Source organism: Macaca nemestrina, chromosome 11, assembly GCF_043159975.1.
Source record: "Macaca nemestrina isolate mMacNem1 chromosome 11, mMacNem.hap1, whole genome shotgun sequence".
Lineage (NCBI taxonomy): Eukaryota > Metazoa > Chordata > Mammalia > Primates > Cercopithecidae > Macaca > Macaca nemestrina.
In genome coordinates, this window is record NC_092135.1 from 134,184,829 (window position 1) to 134,205,916 (window position 21,088).

Here is a 21,088-nt window from a genome sequence, read left to right on the forward strand (position 1 = left end):
ACAAGAATCACTTGAACCCAGGAGGCAGAGGTCGTAGTGAGCCGAGACTGCACCACTGCAATCCAGCCTGGGTGACACACCAAGACTCTGATACAAAAATAAATTAATTAAATTAAAATGTTGGCTGACTTAATGAAATCTCTTTTTTTTTTTTCTTTTTTTTAGATCAGCGGGGTTTTGGGTCTTGCTCTCCTGCCCAGGCTGGAGTGCAGCACCACAAACATAGCTCACTGCCGCTTCTAACTCCTGGGCTCAAGCAGTCCCCCACATCAGTCTCCCAAGTAGCTGGGACTACAGGCATGCAGCACCATACCCAGCTAATTTTTTTTTAATTTTTATAGAGACAAGGTCTCTTGTTGACCAGGCTGATCCCAAACCCTTGGCTTCGAGTGATCTTGCCACGTGAGCCTCCCTAAGTGCTGGAATGACAGGTGTTAGCCCGCCTGGCCCTAAAAGCCTTTTCTAAAGGCCTCCAACCATCCTAGTGCGTAAGGACAGAGGAAGGAGGCTAGGCCTAGGAGCAGACTGACCCACCTCCCCAGCGCAGCAGCCACAGGTAGGCTGCTGGGCACAGACTTCACTGCAAGGACGCACGGAGGGATGGGGCTTCCCAGTTAAGTCAGGTTTTAAAATGTATTTGGGGAATAGAAATAGGGTGCTTGGTTCTTAATTTTGCAGAATTCAGGACATTAAATAAGTCATTCACTGTCAACCATCATTTCAAAAAAAGGACTTTTTATAGGGAGGCCATAACATCAGAATTGCCCTACAAATTCAAAAATCTAGCTTTCTGAAAACCTCACTATATGGTTTTATATTGTTTCTCAGAAGACTTGGTGATATCTTTGCCACCAACCGACACTTGAAAGCAGCTGGGCTCTCCAGGATCAGCTAGAGAATTTGGGGCCCATTTAAATAATTATCAAGAATTTGAGGCTGGGCGCGGTGGCTCACACCTGTAATCCCAGCACTTTGGGAGGCTGAGACAGGTGGATCACCTGAGGTCAGGAGTTCAAGACCAGCTTAACCAATATGGTGAAACCCTATCTCTATTAAAAATACAAAAATTACCCAAGCATGGTGGCATGCGCCTGTAATCCCAGCTACCCAGGAGGCTAAGACAGAGAATTGGTCGAACCCAGGAGGCAGAGGTTCCAGTGAGCCGAGATCGTGCCACTGCACTCCAGCCTGGGCAACAGAGCAAGACTCCATCTCAAAAAAAAATAAAAAAGAATTTCAAGGTGGTAACAGCAGAACCGAGCATGGGCCACTTCTGAGCACAGGGCCCTGTGCAACCGTAGAGACCCACGCCCATGCAGCCAGCCTTGGGCTAACAGAGCCCCGAGGCCCCCTCCATGCCCCTCTTCTAGGGTTCCTTCCCCACCAAGAAGCTCAGCAGAAAGTTTTGATTTTTGCTTTATCAAAGTCAATGACATTGAGCAAGTTAAACTCTGTGTCGATTGTAGAAAATAAAACATCTGACCAGTTTCTGCCTCCTGATCCCATTAGTGATAGGTTTGGTGGTTTTAATGAAAGAATTTCACTTAGCTTGTTAAATAATAATGCTTTCCTTACTCTAGAGAATTAATTTATGTGTTCGTGATGAATCGTTCTCATCAGCTCTCCAGCTACACAGCCAAACTTAGGGGGAAAAAAAACCTAGTGGATGTGTAGATTTGACTCTGATATTTGTATTATTTTTAAGGTTAAGATTAGTTGAGGCCGGATGCAGTGGCTCACACCTGTAATCCCAGCATTTTGGGTGGCCAAGGCAGGCAGATCACTTGAGATCAGGAGTTCAAGATCAGCCTGGCCAACATGGTGAAACCTCATCTCTACTAAAAGTACAAAAAAGATTAGCCGGACGTGGTGTGGTGCACGCCCGTTGTCCCAGCTACTTGGGAGGCTGAGGGACAAGAATCGCTTAAGCCCAGGAAGCGGAGGCTGCAGTGAGCCGAGATCACATCACTGCACTCCAACCTGGGCAACACAGTGAGGTTCCGTCTCAAGAAAAAAAAAATTAGTTGAGAAAGAAAAGCCAGGTATTGTACATTTGTTGGGTTTTCTCTGAAAGCGCCATCCAGTCTGTAATAAAATTCCAGTCGTCATTACGCTGGATGGAATTCATCTTGGCTGGTGTGAGTGGCTTCATGCCAGGCAACCCCATTGCAAAGAATGTGAGTGTCAGCCAGGCTGACGCAGGGATCCGCAGACCCAGGCCCCTCATTCCGTCAGCTGCTTTCAGCGTGTTTCCATGTTTTCATATTTTGAAAAAAGTCAAAATGCAAATTAATTTTCAATGTATTTCCCTTTGGTTATTCCCCACTCCCATGCCTGTCCTGTCTTAGAATCTGTGTGGTTGTTGGTACTGCTGTTTGGCCGTTGTAACTGTTGTAAGCCCGTACCGCAAGCAGATTAAAAGGAATACCACATTAAGAAGACTCCTTATTGTTCCAAAGCAAGAGTCCTCTGTCTTTAAAAAATAATATTACCACACGCTGCAGTTCTTACAGCCGCCTGGCAGTTTTTATTGGAAGCCTGCTTGGAGTTCTCTGCAACTTTTTCCAAACGTGTCGCCGTGTCATAGCCTGCGACCTTCTCTTTCTCGGGTTTGACAACCACTTAGCCAACAAGTCCCTGAGAAGCCACCGGCCTGTGCTGTGCCCTCTGCAGTCACTCCAGCCTGTCCCTGGCTCTCCCGTGTGAGAAGAGCCTTGGCCGTTCCTCTCCCCGGTGTTTAAAGGGCCTCAGTACACGTATGGCAAGGGCTCGCATCCACTTTACAGTATCCCGAGCGGAGGAAAAGGGCCATTTCTCTTCCCTTATCTGTTTATGATGCGATATGTTCCAAAGCGGATCACATCAGCCACTGTTATGGTGAACTTAATATTCGCTGTGATGGGGGCTGCTACCACCAGGGCCGCCGTGCGCTTCATGCCACATTATGCGGAGTGTAGGACTGCCTCACCCCACTGGCTCCGGCTCCCTCTCACTGGGCATACATTTATCGGGATTTATGCTTTAAAACAGTAGTTCACATGTTTTCTGATGGTGAAGTACAGAAACTTCCACTCTGTGTGTGACTAGCATGGCTTAGCTATGTTTCTGTGCAGACACACGCACACAGTTTCCAAATGAATTCACAAACTTCCCTTATAAAACTTCCTTTGAGGCCGGGCACGGTGGCTCATGCCTATAATCTCAGCACTTTGGGAGGCTGAGGCGGGCAGATCTCTTGAGGCCAGGAGTTCGAGACCAGCCTGGCCAGCATGGTGAAACCCTGTCTCTACTAAAAATACAAAAATTAGCCGAGTGTGGTGGCTTATGCCTGTAATCCGAGCTACTCAGGAGACTGAGGCAGGAGAATCACTTGAACCCAGGATGAGGAGGTTGCAGTGAGCTGAGATCGCGTCATTGTACTCCAGCCCGGGCAACAGAGTAAGACTCTGAAAAAAAAAAAAAAAAAACTTCCTTTGAGCAGAATAATAAAGTTGCCTGTGTTAAATGCCAAGTAGGTAAAATACGTCTGCAAGTGGAGAATGGCAGGAAGGGGCTCAGAGACACAAAGAGACTTTGCAAGTTAAGGGGGTGTCACTGGCAATTTTCCCTGCAAACGTTCCGTGTTTTGTTGTGTTGTTTTTACAACAGATTAGAAAATGGTGGGGAAATAGTAAAATTAAAAAGATCTCGGCTGCTTCTGGAACATTCTGGATGTTTTGCCTTTCACTAATAGTGTAACCTTTTTTTCAAAAGTCATTTTCCTAAAAGTTAGACTTCAAAATGGCTTTCTGTTCCCCCACCGCAAGCCCCCGCCCCCCCCCCACCTTTTGGCTCTGCCTATCCCCTCCCCTCCGGGGTTTCTGCCCACCCCCCACCCCCAGGCCTGGCCTTCTGGGTGCCACATCTCCAACGCCTGCCCCATTAACAGACTCCCAGAAGACACAGCCCTCAGCATAGCACCTCTTCCTGCTCCAGACAGCACGTCTGGACAACACAGTCATGGAGGGGTCTCCCTCACCAAAACCAGCACCTCTGTCCCGTTCCATCCTCTGGCCTCATCTCTGCCCACTGCCTCCCAGAAAAAGGAAAAATCTCTACACCAAGGTCACTGGTCAGTCACCCCGCGTGCCAGGCTCTGCTGTTTCCAAAGTAATGGTCCCACCCACTGGTCACAAGCCCTGAGCACCCAGTTCGGGGCATGTTAGCCCCCAAGGGGGCAGCTGGGCTGGCTGGTCCTCATTTTGTTCACAACCTGTGCAGTCCGACCCTGCTGGGCCACTCCCCACCCCCCACCTCAGCACAGGCTCCATCTTTTTCTCCTGGGTCCCTTGTTTGTTTCTTTCTTTCTTTCTTTTTGTTTTTCCTCTGAGACAGAGTCTTGCTCTATTGTCCAGAGCCAGAGTGCAGTGATGCAATCTCAGCTCACTGTAACCTCCGCCTCCCGGGTTCAAGCAGTTCTCCTGCCTCAGCCTCCCTGGGATTATAGGCACCCACCACCATGCCTGGCCAAATTTTTGTATTTAGTAGAGACAGGGTTTCACCATGTTGGTCAGGCTGGTCTCGAACTCCTGACCTCATGATCTGCCCACCTCGGCCTCTGAAAGTGCTGGTATTACAGGCGTGAGCCATGTGCCCAGCCTCTCCTGGACCCCTTCTAAGCACCCCGCCATCCTCCCTGGCTTCTGTCCCCACCCTGCCCTTGTGCGTTTACCAAGGGCTAACCCAGGCATTGAGCCACATGCATAACCGCCTTGCATCCTTACTGTATCCCTGAGATGTGGAGAGTTTTATCCCCTTTTTTGCAGATAGGGAAACTGAATATTCGAACCCAGGCCTGCAGCAATGTGAAACCTTAGGTACTTCCCACTTGCATTTAGGTGGGGGGCCTTGGGCAGTGGGTCTGCCCCAGGAGCCCCGCAAGGCGGGAGGCCTGTGTAAAGGCCTGCGAGAAGAGGCTGAGGGCCCGTGCCAGCAGCCGGGGCACTGATAGGGCCAGGCCTGTTGGCTGCTGTAGAGACACACCACCAGGCCAGGCTGACCCGGGCAGTTCCAGTTTCCCAAGGCAGTCCAGCCTCCAGCACCCGATCCTGTTCCATCCCCAGTGCCCTCTGGCTGCGCAGGACTAAGAAGTCCCCCAGCTGTGCTCCTAGACAGGTGGAGACTTCAGTCCTGCAGCCTCATCAAACGACTCCGCATCAGGGATGGATCCTGCCCCTCCACCAGCACCTGTGCTGTCTGCCACTCACAAAAATCCTTGTCCCTTCTCTGATTCCTGGTGGCACAGGGCTGTGAGGGTCAGGACCATCATCAGAATCCCTTACAAAGCCACAGCCCTCTCGCCTCTTAGAGAATCCAACTTGGGTTACAAAGACGAGTGTGTACAGGTCAGGTGCGGTGGCTCACGCCTGTAATCCCAGCACTTTGGGAGGCCAAGGTGGGTAGATCACAAGGTCAGGAGTTCAAGACCAGCTTGGCCAATATGATGAAACCCCATCTCTACTAAAAATACAAAAATTAGCTGGGCGTGGTGGTGCATGCCTGTAATCCCAGCTACTTGGGAGGCTGAGGCAGGAGAATCACTTGAACTGGGACCCGGGAGGTGGAGGTAGCAGTGAGCCCAAGACCATGCCACTGCACTGCAGCCTGGGCTACAGAGTGAGACTCTGTCTCAAAAAAAAAAAAAGTACTAGCAGCATGCACAGAGAGCCCTCGAGGTACCAGAGCAGAGCTGTGGATGCCCGTCTCAGCCTGTGCCCGTAGCTCTGACTGCATTTCACCAACTCCACCCTGGCAGGTTAGCATCAGGACAGACAGGCTATGAAGGAAGATGGAGCTGAGTTCCTTCCGTCTGTCTCAGTGAGAGAAGGCACGGCCCTCACCCAGGGGAGCAGAGATCAGGGCTGACTTTCCAAGCCAGCAAGACATGCATTCGGGCTACCTGCAAGGAAAAGCAGTTAGATTCAAGCAAAGTGGTGAATTGGTCTGAATGGAAAAATCCAAAACATCCCACTTACCTGTTTTGAAATGAAGAACCTGGCGTGCACACAGTCTTGAGTCAACTTCAGTTTTAACATGATAGCCAGGTAGGGGTGAAAGATGGGACGGGCAGGGGGACCAAGGACAGAGAGGAAGACAGAGGCTCTGTGAGCTCCACCTGCTGTGACAAAATACACAACAGACATGTATTCCTCACACTTCTGAGGGCTGGGAAGTCCACGATCAAGGTGTTGGCTGATTTGTTTCTGGTGAGGGGCCTCCTCCTGGCTTATAGACAGATGCCTCTTGCAGTGTCCTCATGTGGAAGAGAGAGGAGAGGGCATCTCTCTTGCGTCTCTTTTTTTGTGTGTGTGAGACTCCATCACTCAGGCTAGAGTGCAGTGGCTCAAACTCGGCTTACTGCAACCTCCGCCTCCTGGGTTCACACCATTCTCCCGCCTCAGCCTCCCGAGTAGCTGGGACTACAGGCGCCCACCACCACACCCGGCTAATTTTGTTTTTGTATTTTTAGTAGAGACAGGGTTTCACCATGTTAGCCAGAATGGTCTCCATCTCCTGACCTTGTGATCCACCCACCTTGGCCTCCCAAAGTGCTGGGATTACAGGCATGTGCCACTGCGCCCGGCCCCTCTTGTGCCTTTTCTTATAAGGGTGAGAATTCCATTCATGGGGGTCTACTCTCCTGACCTAATCACCTCCCAGAGGTCCTGTCTCCAAACACCATCACATGGGGGGTTAGGGCTTCAGCGAGTGACTTTCGGGAGCACGCACACACCAGCGCTCCTGTTGCCCCTCCCAGGGACACCTTGCACTGCAGCAAATCACTGTTTTCCGGCTGCCCTTGGCTGGCTGACTGGCAGCCTTTGGGGCCGGGCCCTGGGCATCAGGATGCCTGCTCTGTTTGCCAGTTTCAAAGCACATACTGGAATCAGTGTGGCTGGAGCTGGAGAGGACCTTGGTTTTAGAACTTTGATTGAAGCCTAAGGAGCTTTGGTCCATCTGCAGAGCAGCAGTGGCCAAGCCTCTCTTGGCCTTTCCTAGCATGTCATCCAAACCAGAGTGGGAAGCAGATGTCCATACGCAGCTCGCCAGAGCCGGCCTAAGGAGGGTTAATGTGCAGGCACTGTGGCAGGGCACAGGGCGCGGGGCCCCAGGGCACCTGTGTGCCACCCGGGCTGTTGTGTGTGTGACTCGGCCAGCCCCTGCCCTTTGTGTGATGGACGCTGCACTTCTTCCAGCCTTGTGGCATCCCAAGTAGGCAGTGAAAAGCTTCGAGAAGGGTGGGCTCGGCGGGGCATGCTGTGATTCCAGGGACCCGAGAATTCACGTAAGCCAGTTCTTTCATTCTGGGGTGGATCTCCCATGAATGCAGTTGGAGAAAGCAGCTGGGGTCACACACAGCCAGCTGGTGGGCAGGGCTGTCTGCAGGCCATGGGCTCATTTTCCCACCTGTGTTAGTCATGGTGCTGGTGGCAGCAGGATGGGGTCTGCAGGTCTCGCGGGAGTAGGCCGGGAGGAGCAGGCAAGGTCCGGCTTCACGATGGGGACCCAGGAGAGAGGGCCGCAAGAACCTCTTCTGCCTCCTTGCCCAACTGCATCTCACAGAGTGTGCTGGGCCCCGTGGAGGTGCCTGAAGTCTACGAGGGGGTGGCTGCCCTGGCCTATGGTGCATTTTACAGATGTGTCAACATGGCAAGCTGGGCCAAGGCCGTCCTGGGAGGAGGCTCAATGAGAGAGCACCCTGGGTGGGGTCTGTACCTGCTGTGCAGGCCTTTTGCTGGCAGCTCTCTGTTCCTGAGGGGCAGCAGCTGCCTTCTGTCCTGTCTTTACCCCCCGCCCAGCGGATTCTCCTACAGGACCTCACACTTCAGAGGCAGCAGGCCTTGAATCATTGAGCCTCTCTAGAGGGAAACCGAGGCCTGGAAGAGGGTGGCTGCCCAGGGCCCCACAGCCAACCATGGCCCTGCCCAAAGAGGCCTGGGTCCCTCCTCCTCTGTGCTGGGTGCTTCTTGAGCGCTTGGCACATCTACACACCAAACAGGCCCTTGGGTCTGAGCTGGCTGAGTTCACTAGCTAGCCTCACGCATCCTCCCTCGCAGGCTGCTGTGGGCTGCTGGCCCGGTCCCACGTGTCCTAGGTGCCTGCTTTCATGATTCCTCGGATAGTCTCCATAGTTTGCCTCAAAACTCTAGAAGAATGAGGCTGCATTTGCACTGTGACTTGTATCCAGGAATATTATCCTGCTCAGGCTGGTCAGGTTCTCAACAGGCAGGGAGGGTTGGGAGTGCCCAGTGGCTAATGACAGCAAAGCCACGAGTGCACCAAGTCTCAACCTGAACCTCAGGCGAAGGTTTGGGGACAAGACCAAGCTCACCTCCCGGTAACTGGCCCTCCCCTTGCCCCAGTCCCTTCTGGAACAACACAGGCTGTGCCAGCCTGCACAGGGCAGTGCAGAATCAGGAAAACCTGGCTGGGGCCAGAGCACCCGGGCACATCCTCGCTCTCCTGGGCCGCCTGGGGCCCGCACCTGCCGGGGATCCGCCAGCCCCCACACCTGCGGCCGGGCACATTTAACTGTGACTTGCAGAAGTAATAAGCCTAATATGGTTGACTTTATTTAATTAATAATGATCCTCTTCTGTTCCTCTGTGCTCATAAAACACCCTGCAGGTTGGCAAAAACACTCATAATATTGATCAGAAGTCAGGCGGGATATTTATTTTGTCTTTGCCCCCCAAGCATAAATCCTTGTCCACTGACTCCTGCTCCCCGTGTGCGGGATTTACAGTGGCCAGCTTCTTAAAAGCATTCAGTAATTAAGGAATAAATATCCATTGGCCTTTGTGGGCTGTGCTCCGTCCCTCCGCCTGACCCCTAGCAACGAGGCTCGGGGAGAAGGCATGCATGCAAGGGGGAGGCAGCTGTCAGCGCCCCTCGCAGTGGGCCGGGGTCTTCCCCTGCCGAGAGAGGAAGCCCCTCTCTTTTCCTCACATATTGTTCCAGCCCCCTCTTCCATGCCTCCCCTCCCAGTTCCTGTTTTGCTTGAGGCAGGAAGCACTGTGGAAATTCCTTGCTGCTAGCCTTCTTTTCTCTTCTTCCTCTGCCCTTCCTCTCCTCCTCTGTCAGTTTCAACACCAGGGGGGCGGGTCCCCTCCAGTGCCTGCTCCTTACCCCCAGGGTGTTCCTCCATGCCAGCCCCCTCTGCTACAGAATCTCCTTGAATATCACTGCCCAACTCCTCTCCCACCTGTTGGCGGGGGCAGGGGAAGATGTTTCCAAAGGGAAGACTGTGACAAGTGGCAGGCACACATACACAAATTCTTTTGGCCTTTTCACACTGGAAGAGAGGAGGTTCCAATAAAAATGAACACATTAGACTCGACCTGGAGTGCACTTTCGGGAAAGGCTCTTGCTCAGTGTTTTATAGACGTGCTGAGAAAGCCACATTTGTGAGATTCGAAGGCTGAGGATGAAACCACCAAGGGACCGTTTTTATAGCATCCCAGAGCGCCCCAGGCCTGCCACACACAGCGGCCCCTGTGAGGACCAAGGCGGGCGTCTGGCTGCCCACTCCCTTGTCTGTGTCCTGTTCATCTCCCAGCCCCTGCCACAAGACAGTGCTGAAAGGCAGTCAGAAGCTTTGTGGTTATTTGCTTAAAACTTTCTTTTCTGGGAATCCAACCCATTAACCTTATTACCCCTTGGCAATGTGCTGACGCTTCCCTGCCAGGACCAAAACACAGCTGATGGTGGCTGTGTGAGACTGCATCTTTGTAGCTCTCAAATGCATGAGGAACAGAGGATGGGGCATTGCGGGAAGACAGTGTTTCTCTCTGAAGGCAGTTGTGTGTAGGTGTGACTCTCCCTGCGCTCTCCAGCTGTCCCCAGAGGTATTGGTCTACGCTTTGCTCATCGCTGACAAGGATTTGCCAGTGCATAAATGACACTGCCACTAGCAGTGACCAAGGTCACCTCTGGGACTCAGCTGCCTGGTCAGCCTCACCCCCCCCCGCCCCGAGTACCTCCTACCTGGGCAGCACTTCTCTTTTGGGTACTGGTATCTATATGACTTGCCTTTTCCTTTTAGTGATCTTTGTCTTCATTCTAAAATTCCATGAATTATTAATCTTGGTAATTATTATAAATATTTATTATTATAAATTATAGATAGTTTTGATAGGGAAGAAGAGGAGGAAGGAAAAACTGAGATGATCTAGATCCATGCATCCTCTGTAATAGCAGAAGTGTTCTCAATCGGCAGCCGTGGAGACGTCCTAGTCGGCGGCAGTGTCGGTGCTCTAGACCGGCAGCTGTGGCGGCAGTGTCAGTGCTCTAGACGGGCAGCCATGGAGATGTCCTAGTCGGCGGCAGTGTCGGTGCTCTAGACCGGCAGCCGTGGAGATGTCCTAGTCGGCGGCAGTGTCGGTGCTCTAGATCAGCAGCCGTGGAGACGTCCTAGTCGGCGGCAGTGTCGGTGCTCTAGACCGGCAGCTGTGGCGGCAGTGTCAGTGCTCTAGACGGGCAGCCATGGAGATGTCCTAGTCGGCGGCAGTGTCGGTGCTCTAGACCAGCAGCCATGGAGACGTCCTAGTCGGCGGCAGTGTCAGTGCTCTAGACCGGCAGCTGTGGCGGCAGTGTCAGTGCTCTAGACGGGCAGCCATGGAGATGTCCTAGTCGGTGGCAGTGTCGGTGCTCTAGACCGGCAGCCGTGGAGATGTCCTAGTCGGCGGCAGTGTCGGTGCTCTAGACCGGCAGCCGTGGAGATGTCCTAGTCGGCGGCAGTGTCGGTACTCTAGACCGGCAGCTGTGAAAATGTTCTGGAATCGAGCAGCCCAAGGTGGCAGCTGCCAACCGCATATTTATGTCAAGCACTTGAAATGTGTCTAAAGGAACTGTGTTTTTAATGTTATTTTGTTTCAATTAATTCACATCTACACCCACGGGCAGCTTATAGCTGCCCCATTGGGGGGCACATCTCTAGATTCTTTCTCTGAAGCAAACCCTACCTAACCCTTCGCCAAAGACCAGAACCAAATGTTGAGATGGCCAAAGGGAGAGAGTGAGAGTGGAGCTGTAGATCCACCTAGACTCTTGAAGCCCAGGTGGTGGCTGTGCAGATGGGAAGAAGTTTCCTAATTTGGGAGGCATCAGATCCCTGAGCAAGAGGTCAGGCAGTGCCAGGGCAGCCGGTCTGTCAGGTGTCCCAGCTGGGAGTCCTGGGCAGTGTGCTGTATCACTGTCCTCCTCCTCTAAGATGCGGGTAAGAACATGACCTTCCTCACCAGGTGTTGTCAGAATTAAATCAGGTAATTGTGCAAAAGCTTCAGCCTGGGCTGGGTGCAGTGACTCACACCTGTCATCCCAGCACTTTGGGAGGCCAAGGTGGGAGGATTGCTTGAGGCCAGGAGTTCAAGACCAGCCTGGGCAACCCTGGTGGAGCCACTGCACTCCAACCTGGGCAACAGAGAGAGACCCTGTCTCCAAAAAAGACCCCCTTCTCTACAAAAAAATTAAAAATTAGCTGGGCATGGTGATGCACACCTGTAGTTCCACCTACCTGGGAGGCTGAGGCAGGAGGATCACTTGATCCCAGGAGTTCCAGACTGCAGTGGGCTGTGATTGCGCCACTGCACTCTAGTCTGGGTGATAAAGCAAGACCCTGTGTCAAAAAACAAAAAAGCCTCAAGTCAGTGGTTGGCACATCACAAATACTTGATAAGCATTGGCTGTGAACATTACTGATACTTTTCCTAGTCTGTGTAACAGAGTTTGTCTATTTTAATAGTGACTCTACATTATATAAATATATGTCCATGATCAGTCACCTAAAACCCACCATTTGGCTCAGGTAGCATTGTAAATAAAGATGGAGAAATTATGCAGAAAGGCCTATGTTCATTATTGTCTTAGTCCTCTGGGGCTGCTGTAACAAAATACTTAGATGGGGTAATTTATACACAAAAGGAGTGTCTTGCTGATGGTTCTGGAGGCTGGAAAGTCCGAGACAGAGGCCCCGGCAGATTCGGTGTCTGGGGAGGGCTCCGTCTCTGCTTCATGGAGAATACCTCATTGCCGCGTCCTCATGTGGTAGAAGAGGCAAACCAGCTTCCTCAGGCCTCTTTTGTAGGAGCCCTAAATCCCATGTATGAGGGCAGGGCCATCATCAGCTAGTCACCTCCCAAAGGCCCTCCCTCTTAATAACATCACCTTGGGGAGTTAGGATTTCAGCAGAGGGATTTGGGGTGACACAAACACATAGCAGTGATAAAAGAGCAGACTTTGTTGATAAATCCGTGCAGGGAAGGCACCCTCACTGCAACATTTCCAGTCACTGGGATGAGAAAGGGCTGATCCCAGCTGAGCATGGTGGTGCATGCCTGTAGGCCCAGCTATTCAGGAGACTGAGGTGGGAGGATTGCTGGAATCCCAACCTGGGCAATATAGCAAGACCCCTATCTCTACAAAACAAAAAAACAAAAAGCGAGGCATGGTGGCACACATCTGTAGTCACAGCTGCTCAAGAGACTGAGGTAGGAGGATCGCTTGGGCCCAAAGCAGTCCAGCCTGCTCGAACCCAGCCTGGTCTACATAGCAAGAGCCTATCTTTAAAAAAAAAAAAAAAGAAAGAAAGAAAGAAAAGAGAAGAAGACCGGGCACTGTGTCTCAACACTTGTAACCCCAGCACAAAGCAGGTGGATCACTTGAGTCCAGGAGTTTGAGACCAGCCTGGGCAACATGGTGAAACCCCATCTCTACAAAAAGTACAAAAAATTAGCCAAGCATGGTGGTATACACCTGTATTCCCAGCTGCTTTGGCGGCTGAGTTGACAGAACTGCTTGAGCCCAGGCGTTTGAGGCTATAGTGAGCCCTGGTCAAGCCACTGCACTCCAGCCTGGGTGACAGTGAGACCCTATCTCGAAAAGAAGAAGAAGAAGAAGAAGAAAGGGTCCAGCCCAGTATCGGGCAGCATGAAGTGCCGGGAACACACAGACCTACCCGTGGCATCCCCCAGTCACTTGAGGACAGATAAACCATCACAGTTGGTTGTTGCTTTTTCATTGGAGTCATCGACAGTGTTGTCACGCGAATGGTCTTGCTCAGGTACATTCTCCAGTGGGCACTGCAGTGAGGGCTCCCATGTGGTCTTCCCTCGGGCTTTTACCCCAGGACCTGTAACCGCAAGACAGAGCCCGGTGCAGCCTGCATGTGATGATTGGCCCCCACCCTGAGTCCTTGCCACAGAGCTTGAAATGAAGACTCTCTGGAGGCCAGGTGTGGTGGCTCACACCTGTAATCCCAGCATTTTGGGAGGCCGAAGAGGGTGGATCACCTGAGGCCCATAGTTTGAGACCAGCCTGGCCAACATGGCAAAACCCCATCTCTACTAAAAATACAAAGATTAGGCGGACATGGTGGCACATGCCTGTAATCCCAGCTACTCAGGAGGCCGAGGCAGGAGAATTGCTTGAGCCCAGGAGGTGGAGGTTATAGTGAGCCAAGATAGTGCCACTGCCCTCCAGCCTGGGTGGCACAGCGAGCAAGACTCCATCTCAAAAAAAAAAAAAAAAAAAAGAGAAAGAAAAGCTCTCTCTTCCCCCAACACTGACTTGCACATTTTCTTTTGTAAACACAAATGCTTCTCTCCATCCCCCATCCCCTCCCTCCTGATGTGTTACTGACTCTGCCTTGATTCTGTTGTCACTGGATTGGCTGTCATGCTGTCTGTGCAGCACCTGCTTTCTGTTTGCAGGTTCTGGGAGTTGTATGACGCTGGGCAAACTGGGAGCGGCGTGAGCATCCCGGCCCAAGCTCGGGCTCAGGAGTCGGGAGTCGGCACTCACTCGCACACGCACACGCACACGCGCAGAAGGCTCTCCCGCTCTCTCAGTCGGCACGCACGCTCACACGTACATGCACAGGAGGCTCTCCCGCTCTCTCAGGCTGGTCCCTGGGCAGGTGGAAGGCGGCTCAGCATCCATCTTTTTCCAGAGAAGAGAACTTTGGCCCTCCCAGGTGCTAGCCGGCCACCTCATGGCTCCAGGCCTGTCCTAAAGGTGGGGACCAGATTGGGAGCCTCCCTGCTTCTGCTCTGCAGCCCCGTCTGGCCTGAATGGTGTAAAATTCCCTGGGTCTTTCTTTCCTTCTTGCTCTGTTTCAAGGAAGGAAAAGCCGGGTCTGTCAGTTCTAGGCTCTCCACTCCTTCTCCCCTTTTGAAACTTGCAATAAAATCAACCTTCTCTTCTTTCCTGCAGCCTTTCTTTTTTCCTGTGATTTCCCAAAATATGGCCACCACTCTGCCGTCACGTGTCCGTCTTGTTCCACATTTGATATGGAGTTTGTTTGTTTGTTTGTCTGTTTTTGATACTGAGTCTCTTTCTGTTGCCCAGGCTGGAGTGCAGTGGTGTGATCTTGGCTCACGCAACCTCCACCTCCCGGGTTCAAGCAATTCTCTGCCTCAGCCACCCGAGTAGCTGGGATTACAGGCGTCCACCACCACACCTGGCTAATTTTTGTATTTTTAGTAGAGATGGGATTTTACCATGTTGGCCAGGCTGGTCTTGAACTCCTGACCTCATGATCCACCCACTTCAGCCTCCCAAAGTGCTGGGATTACAGGCCTGAGCCACCATGCCCGGCTAGAGTTTGTTTTTTAAATGTGTATATGCTCGGGGGTCCTCTTAAGAGTCTGGTGTTACCAGGAATGATCAATAAAGTCAGTTACTGTCATCCTTATCCCGACACTAAGTGCTCTGGTTACATGGAGATTACACCTTGCCAGCTGAGTCATGCGGTGGATTTGGCGTGGCGGGCACTAAGTATGCGGGTTGCAGGTGGGGAGTGTCCAAGATAATTGTCTTTGGGGTGGACACAGGAAAGCCACCTTGGCCAAGTCACCACCCCTCAAGGTCAGGTGCAGCAAAGCCCATCAGGCAGCAATGCTAGAGTATCTGTCTCTGAGCTATCAGACCCCGAAAAAACCAGAGGGTTCATGGCTCCTGTGACCTACCCAGTGATTCCTATGTCCTATGCTCAGTGCCTGGCTGTCCTTGTAGATGGCTTCCTGACATGGCCCAGAGAGAGGTAAAGAGCCACCTACAAAAGAGGTCTTCTTTTAGGCAGGAGGAAAAGCAAATATAAAATACGATGGCGCCTTAAATGTACCTTTTCTTTTCATTTTGGGGATTGTGTCACTGCCTTTCTTCCGCTGAGTCGCCCATTCCCTCATTTTCCCTCGCTCTCCTGCGGTTGATTTATTTAAAGGTGTGTCAGCACCGCATCAAATGAGGAACTGGGCCCCCTCCTTTCTGCTGACGGCCGGCCGCGCCAATAATTCATTTTTTAGCTCATTAGCTAACGGAGGCTGTGAGCAGTGGTCCTCCCGGGGATTGGAATGAGGGGAGGTGATCTACTGCCGGCTGCCTGCTCTTGAACTGGCCTTCCTTGGGGAAAATGAAAGGCTCAGCCAAGACAAGCCAGGGATCCCGGAAGTAGAACCGCGGCCTCCGAGTGACCATCTGAGTCTGTGTGTGCTTTGACGTCGTGGCTTCTTAGGGCAAATGCCTCTAGACGGAATATTCTCATCGAGAAGAAGCCATTGTCAGCATGTCCCTCGGTCACATGTGGCCTGTGTTTGCAGACGCTAGTGAGAAAGATGAAGGATGCTATCCAGAGTATGCGTCAGCTCAGGCTGCCATAATAACGTAATACACACGAGTGGCTTAAGTGCAGGACATTCACGTCTCACAGTTCTGGAGGCTGGAAGTCCGGGGTCAGGGTGCCCAGAGGGTTGGTTCTGGTGAGACCTCTCTCCCTGGCTCAGACGGTGCCTTCTCCCTGTGTCCTGCCTTTCCTCCCGGTGCGCTCAGAGTGGGGGAGACATCGCCAGTGTCTCGTCCTCTTATACAGGTATCTGGGTTATTGAATTAGGGCTGTACCTTTATAGCGTCATTTAACCTTGATTCTCTCCCTGAAGATCCCATCTCCACATACAGCAACATTGAGGGTTAAGGCTTCAGCGTGTGAATTTTGTGGGACACGACTCATCCTCTAACATCCAAGAAGCATTTAAACATCTCAAGGCTATGGGGCAGGAGCCAACCAGATGTTGCTCCTGCAACTCTGACAGCTATGAGGTCATTTAAACCAGCCAAACTCCTTACCCCGGAGTCTCAGGATCCTCTGCACCCTGGGGGGAGCTCACAAGATGCCAGCAGGCTTGGCAAGGCCTCTGGCCAAGAGCGGCCCCCGTACCATGCTGAGCATGAGGACTTGCGTGAAGCTCGTATGTACACACAGCTGTGATTTAGAAGCCTCCCGCACCCAGCAGGCCTTCAGTACCCACGGCCCTGTGCCACTGGCACTTCCCCTACACGTGCCACTTCCACTGGTGAGCTCCTGTTGCTCACATAATGTTGAATTATCAGAGAGGTTCTCTTCCGTCATAACCACAGCCGCTGTTTGCAGGGGAACCGCTATGGCCATGGTGTCATCCAAATGCGTGATCCCAAATCCCAAAACAGCCCTGCCTGGTGTAGATGTCACTGTCCCCATTTGACAGATGAGGAAAGGAGGGTCCAAGAAGTTATTAGAAAGGTGCACATCTGCACCACTAAGTCGAAAAAAGCAGGCACGCAAGCCACAATCTCTCTAGTGCTTAAGAGTAAGCCTGTGAGCCCAGTATTGGTGGGGAGTTTTGCTTTTCCTGCCTTTGGGCCTTGCAGAAAGTGCAGGGAGCTGAGCTTTGCCCCTGGTATCAGGATGGGAGCATCCATAGGAGGTGGGCTTCAAGTCACAGCAGGGGACTGACATGCGTGAGGTTGCTGAAGTAGCACCCAAAAAACCCAGCGCCCTTGTCTGAGTCCTGTTTTCATACTAGTTAAATTTCAGCTGCTAACAAGAATCACGTCTGATGCAGACACAAAGCCCAGTGACTGCCCCTAGCTGCCTGATCACCTCCTAGTGTCCAAAAAACACTGAAATATTGCAGTCCCAAAGGACTCAGAAGTCAGCATTGAAAGCTTCTGTTTTGCTTTCTTTTCTTTTCTTTTCTTTTCTTTAAACAGACTCTTGCTCTGTCACCCACGCTGGAGTGCAGTGGCGCAATCTTGGCTCACTGCAGCCTCCACCTCCTAGATCCAAGCGATTCTCCTGCCTCAGCCTCCTGAGTAGCTGAGACTACAGGTGTGCCACCACGTCAGGCTGATTTTTGTATTTTTAGTAGAGACGGGTTTTCACTATGTTGGCCAGGCTGGTCTCGAACTCTGGACCTCAGGTGGCCTGCCCAGCCTCGGCCTTCCAGAGTGCTGGGATTACAGGCATGAGCCACCGCACCTGGCTGAAAACTTTTGTTTTGGAAATGGAGTTTCACTCTTGTTGCCCAGGCTGGAGTGCAATGGCGCAATCTCGGCTCACTGCATCCTCCACCCCCCTGGGTTCAAGCGATTCTCCTGCATCAGCCTCCCGAGTAGCTGGGATTACAGGTGCACGCCACCACCCCCGGCTATTTTGTATTTTTAGTAGAGACAGGGTTTCTCCATGTTGGCCAGGCTGGTCTCGAACTCCTGACCTCAAGAAGTCCACCCGCCTCAGCCCCCCAAATTGCTGGGATTACAAGCGTAAGCCACCACAGCCAGCCATAGGTAAGTTCTTTAGTGGTGATTTGTGAGATTTTGGTGCCCGAGCAGTATACATTGTACCCTATTTGTAGTCTTTTATCCCTCGCCCCCCTCCCACTCTTCTCTCCAAGTCCCCAAAGTCCATTGTATCATTCTTATGCCTTTTGTGTCCCCATAGCTTAGCCCTCACATATCAGTGAGAACATACGACGTTTAGCTTTCCATTCTTGAGTTACTTTCCTTAGAATAATAGTCTCCACTCTCGGCCGGGCGTGGTGGCTCAAGCCTGTAATCCCAGCACTTTGGGAGGCCGAGACGGGCGGATCACGAGGTCAGGAGATCGAGACCATCCTGGCTAACACGGTGAAACCCCGTCTCTACTAAAAAATACAAAAAAAACTAGCCGGGCGAGGTGGCAGGTGCCTGTAGTCCCAGCTACTCAGGAGGCTGAGGCAGGAGAATGGCGTGAACCCGGGAGGCGGAGCTTGCAGTGAGCCGAGATCTGGCCATTGCACTCCAGCCTGGGTGACACAGCAAGACTCCGTCTCAAAAAAAAAAAAAAAAAAAAAAAAAGAATAATAGTCTCCACTCTCATTGGAGGTCACTGCAAATGCTGTTCACCCATTCCTTTTTATAGTTGTGTAGTATTCCATCGTATATATATATATATATATATATATATATACCACAGTTTCTTTATCCACTTGTTGATTGATGGCCATTTGGGTTGGTTCCACAATTTTGCAGTTGTGAATTGTGCTGCTATAAACGTGTGTGTAAGTATCTTTTTCATGTAATGACTTCTTTTCCTCTGGGTGGATACAATAGTGTGATTGCTGGATCAAATGGTAGTTCTACTTTTAGTTCTTTAAGGAATCTTCACACTGTTTACCATAGCAGCTGTACGAGTTTACGTTCCCACCAGTAGCATAGAAGTGTTCCCTGTACACCACATCCACACCAACATCTACTGTTTTTTTTTTTTTTTTTTATTATGGCCATTCTTGAAGGATTAAGGTGGTATCAACAATCCTGATTTTTGTTTGTTTGTTTGTTGTTTGTTTGTTTGAGACAGAGTTTCAGGCTGTCTGGAGTGCAGTGGTGCAATCTCGGCTCACTGCAAGGTCCGCCTCCCAGGTTCACGCCATTCTCCTGCCTCAGCCTCCTAAGTAGCTGGGACTACAGGTGCCCGCCACCGCGCCCGGCTAATTTTTTTTTTTTTTTTTTTTTTTTTTTTTTTTTTTTTTTTAGTAGAGACAGGGTTTCACCGTGTTAGCCAGGATGGTCTCCATCTCCTGACCTCGTGATCCGCCCACCTCGGCCTCCCAAAGTGCTGGGATTACAGGCATGAGCCACCGGGCCTGGCCAACAATCCTGATTTTTAAAAGTAAAGAACAGCTCATTCAAATGTGTATCAGCTTGTCAGTTCAGATGAGGTTGCCTGTGGGGTGAGATGGGAGGACAAAGAATCACTCCAGCAGTTCCCGGGGAGAACATACTGACACAGGGAAGGGTTCAGGAGCTGTAGGTTTGTACTCATTCTTTGGCTGGGGTGTTCGAATATTAAAAAGAAATTGAATAATTGCAGTTAGCACTGTAGCTACTGTGTTATCTGGTTTATCCCTGGGTGATTTGGCAATGGCTATTAAAATCAATCGGAGCGGAATCAAATAGTTGTGATTTTAATGCCTACCAAAAAATGAGAGTTAGCAAATTGGAACTGGAAAGTCTGGACGTATCCTTCCCCGTCATCCCTTTTCATTTAATTCACGTTTTGCTCCTTCTCTTTTGTGATTTATGAAATGCATCAACACATGTTTAATACATTTTCAATAAGGCCTTTAAAACAGTATCAGAAGCACTTCTTTTTGTCTGTCTCCTGAACCCATATTTCCCAGACATTGTCAGTGCTTTTGTGCTTGTGTTTTTGCCCGAGTGGGGTGCGGGGGCTGCCTCCGCTGCGTTTGTGGGGGCTGGTGTCAGTTCTCAGCTGTAGCCAAGTGTTTGTCCTGGAAATCTCCAAATGAAAAGAGTCGGGGGTCACTCTGGGGTCACTCCCATGTACCAGGAAGTGAAGCAAAACTAATCCAGATTTACTCCTGGAAGAATTTGTTTGCCTAAGTATTTAAAAACAGATTAGGGCTAACCCGACACTAGATCACTAGGTGCAATGTAAACACGGGTAAAAGGTGTAAACAAGGCCTTTCCTCTGTACTTCGGAAGCAGAAATGTCATGGGTAATGAGTTTTCTTTCTAGACTTTCGCGGAGGCCCTGAGTGATTTCTCCGTGTCGTTTGTAGCTGTGTACTCTGATTATTCCCCTGGAGAAACCTGAATTTTGGAGAGGGCAATTGTGAATCAGCGCGTTATTAAAGTCTCTGTGGGTAACTGCAGTGCCTTCTTACATGTAGGGCTTTTCTTTCCTTTTTCTTACTTTTTTTTTTTTTTTTTTTTTTTTTTTGAGACAGGGTCTCATTCTGTCACCCAGGTTGGAGTGCAGTGGTGCAGTCTTGGCTCACTGCAACCTCTGCCTCCCGGGTTCAAGCGATTCTCCTACCTCGGCCTCCCGAGTAGCTGGGATTACAGACACCTGCCACCACACCGGCTAATTTTTGTATTTTTTGTAGAGACAGGGTTTCACCATGTTGGCCAAGCTGGTCTCAAACTCCTGACCTCAGGTGATCCACCCACCTCGGCCTCCCAAAGTGCTGGGATTACAGGCGTGAGCCACTGCATCCGGCCTCTTTTCTTTGTCATACTCATCAAAAAGGCAGGCAGGGAGCACTTCCCTGGCTGGGCTCTGCTCCTGGGATCCTTGTAAAATTTCAAGAGCTGCTTGTAAAATCTCACATTGTTCTTTGTAAATTTCTTGTCCCCCACCGCCCCACCTTTTTTCCCCCCTCTAGCAGTGCTACAGAGTCTTGAGTTTTCAGTATCTCTTAACACTCTTTTTTAAGAAACCAGAAACCATCGTGAGTAGCCAGAGGACAGGAGCTGCTCGCCTGGGGTCCTTCCTTTGGGTCAACGTCAACATGTCTTACTGTCGGTTTCCTCTTCTATTTCTTGAGCTTCTCATCTCGTCCTGTCCTCTCCTTCTCAGCCCTCCCCACAGATGGGTAGCAGGGTCCCCATCCTCTGTAGACCCCCCAGGAGAAGACCACCACGTATTACACTGGCCAGCTCAGGCAGCCCCATCTTAGCCAGGTTGTGATGCTGGGGGTGGGCAGGCACCAGCATCATCTGCTCCCCACACCACCGACCCCATGCACCCCCTCCCCAGCTTCGTTCTCTCCTCTGCCTCTGGGCTCAGCTCTGGCTTCTGGGAGCTACTTGCCTGTTTCCCAGACCCTGGAACAGTTTCCCTCAGAACACCCAACCGTTCTTTGTCATTTAAGGAATTCCTGACATTCTGTCCTTTCCACTTAAGCGTTTCCCAAGTATCTGGAGATTCCAAAAGCTGCATCTCCCTTCTAAA

The 21,088-nt window shown here is 51.2% G+C and overlaps 1 protein-coding gene across 13 annotated transcripts in view; it reads left to right on the top strand.

Moving 5' to 3' along the window:
* Positions 1-21,088, top strand: part of LOC105473862 (ArfGAP with GTPase domain, ankyrin repeat and PH domain 1) — a 644,177-nt gene that overhangs the window by 610,206 nt on the left and 12,883 nt on the right. The gene's annotated exons all lie outside the window — the stretch shown is intronic.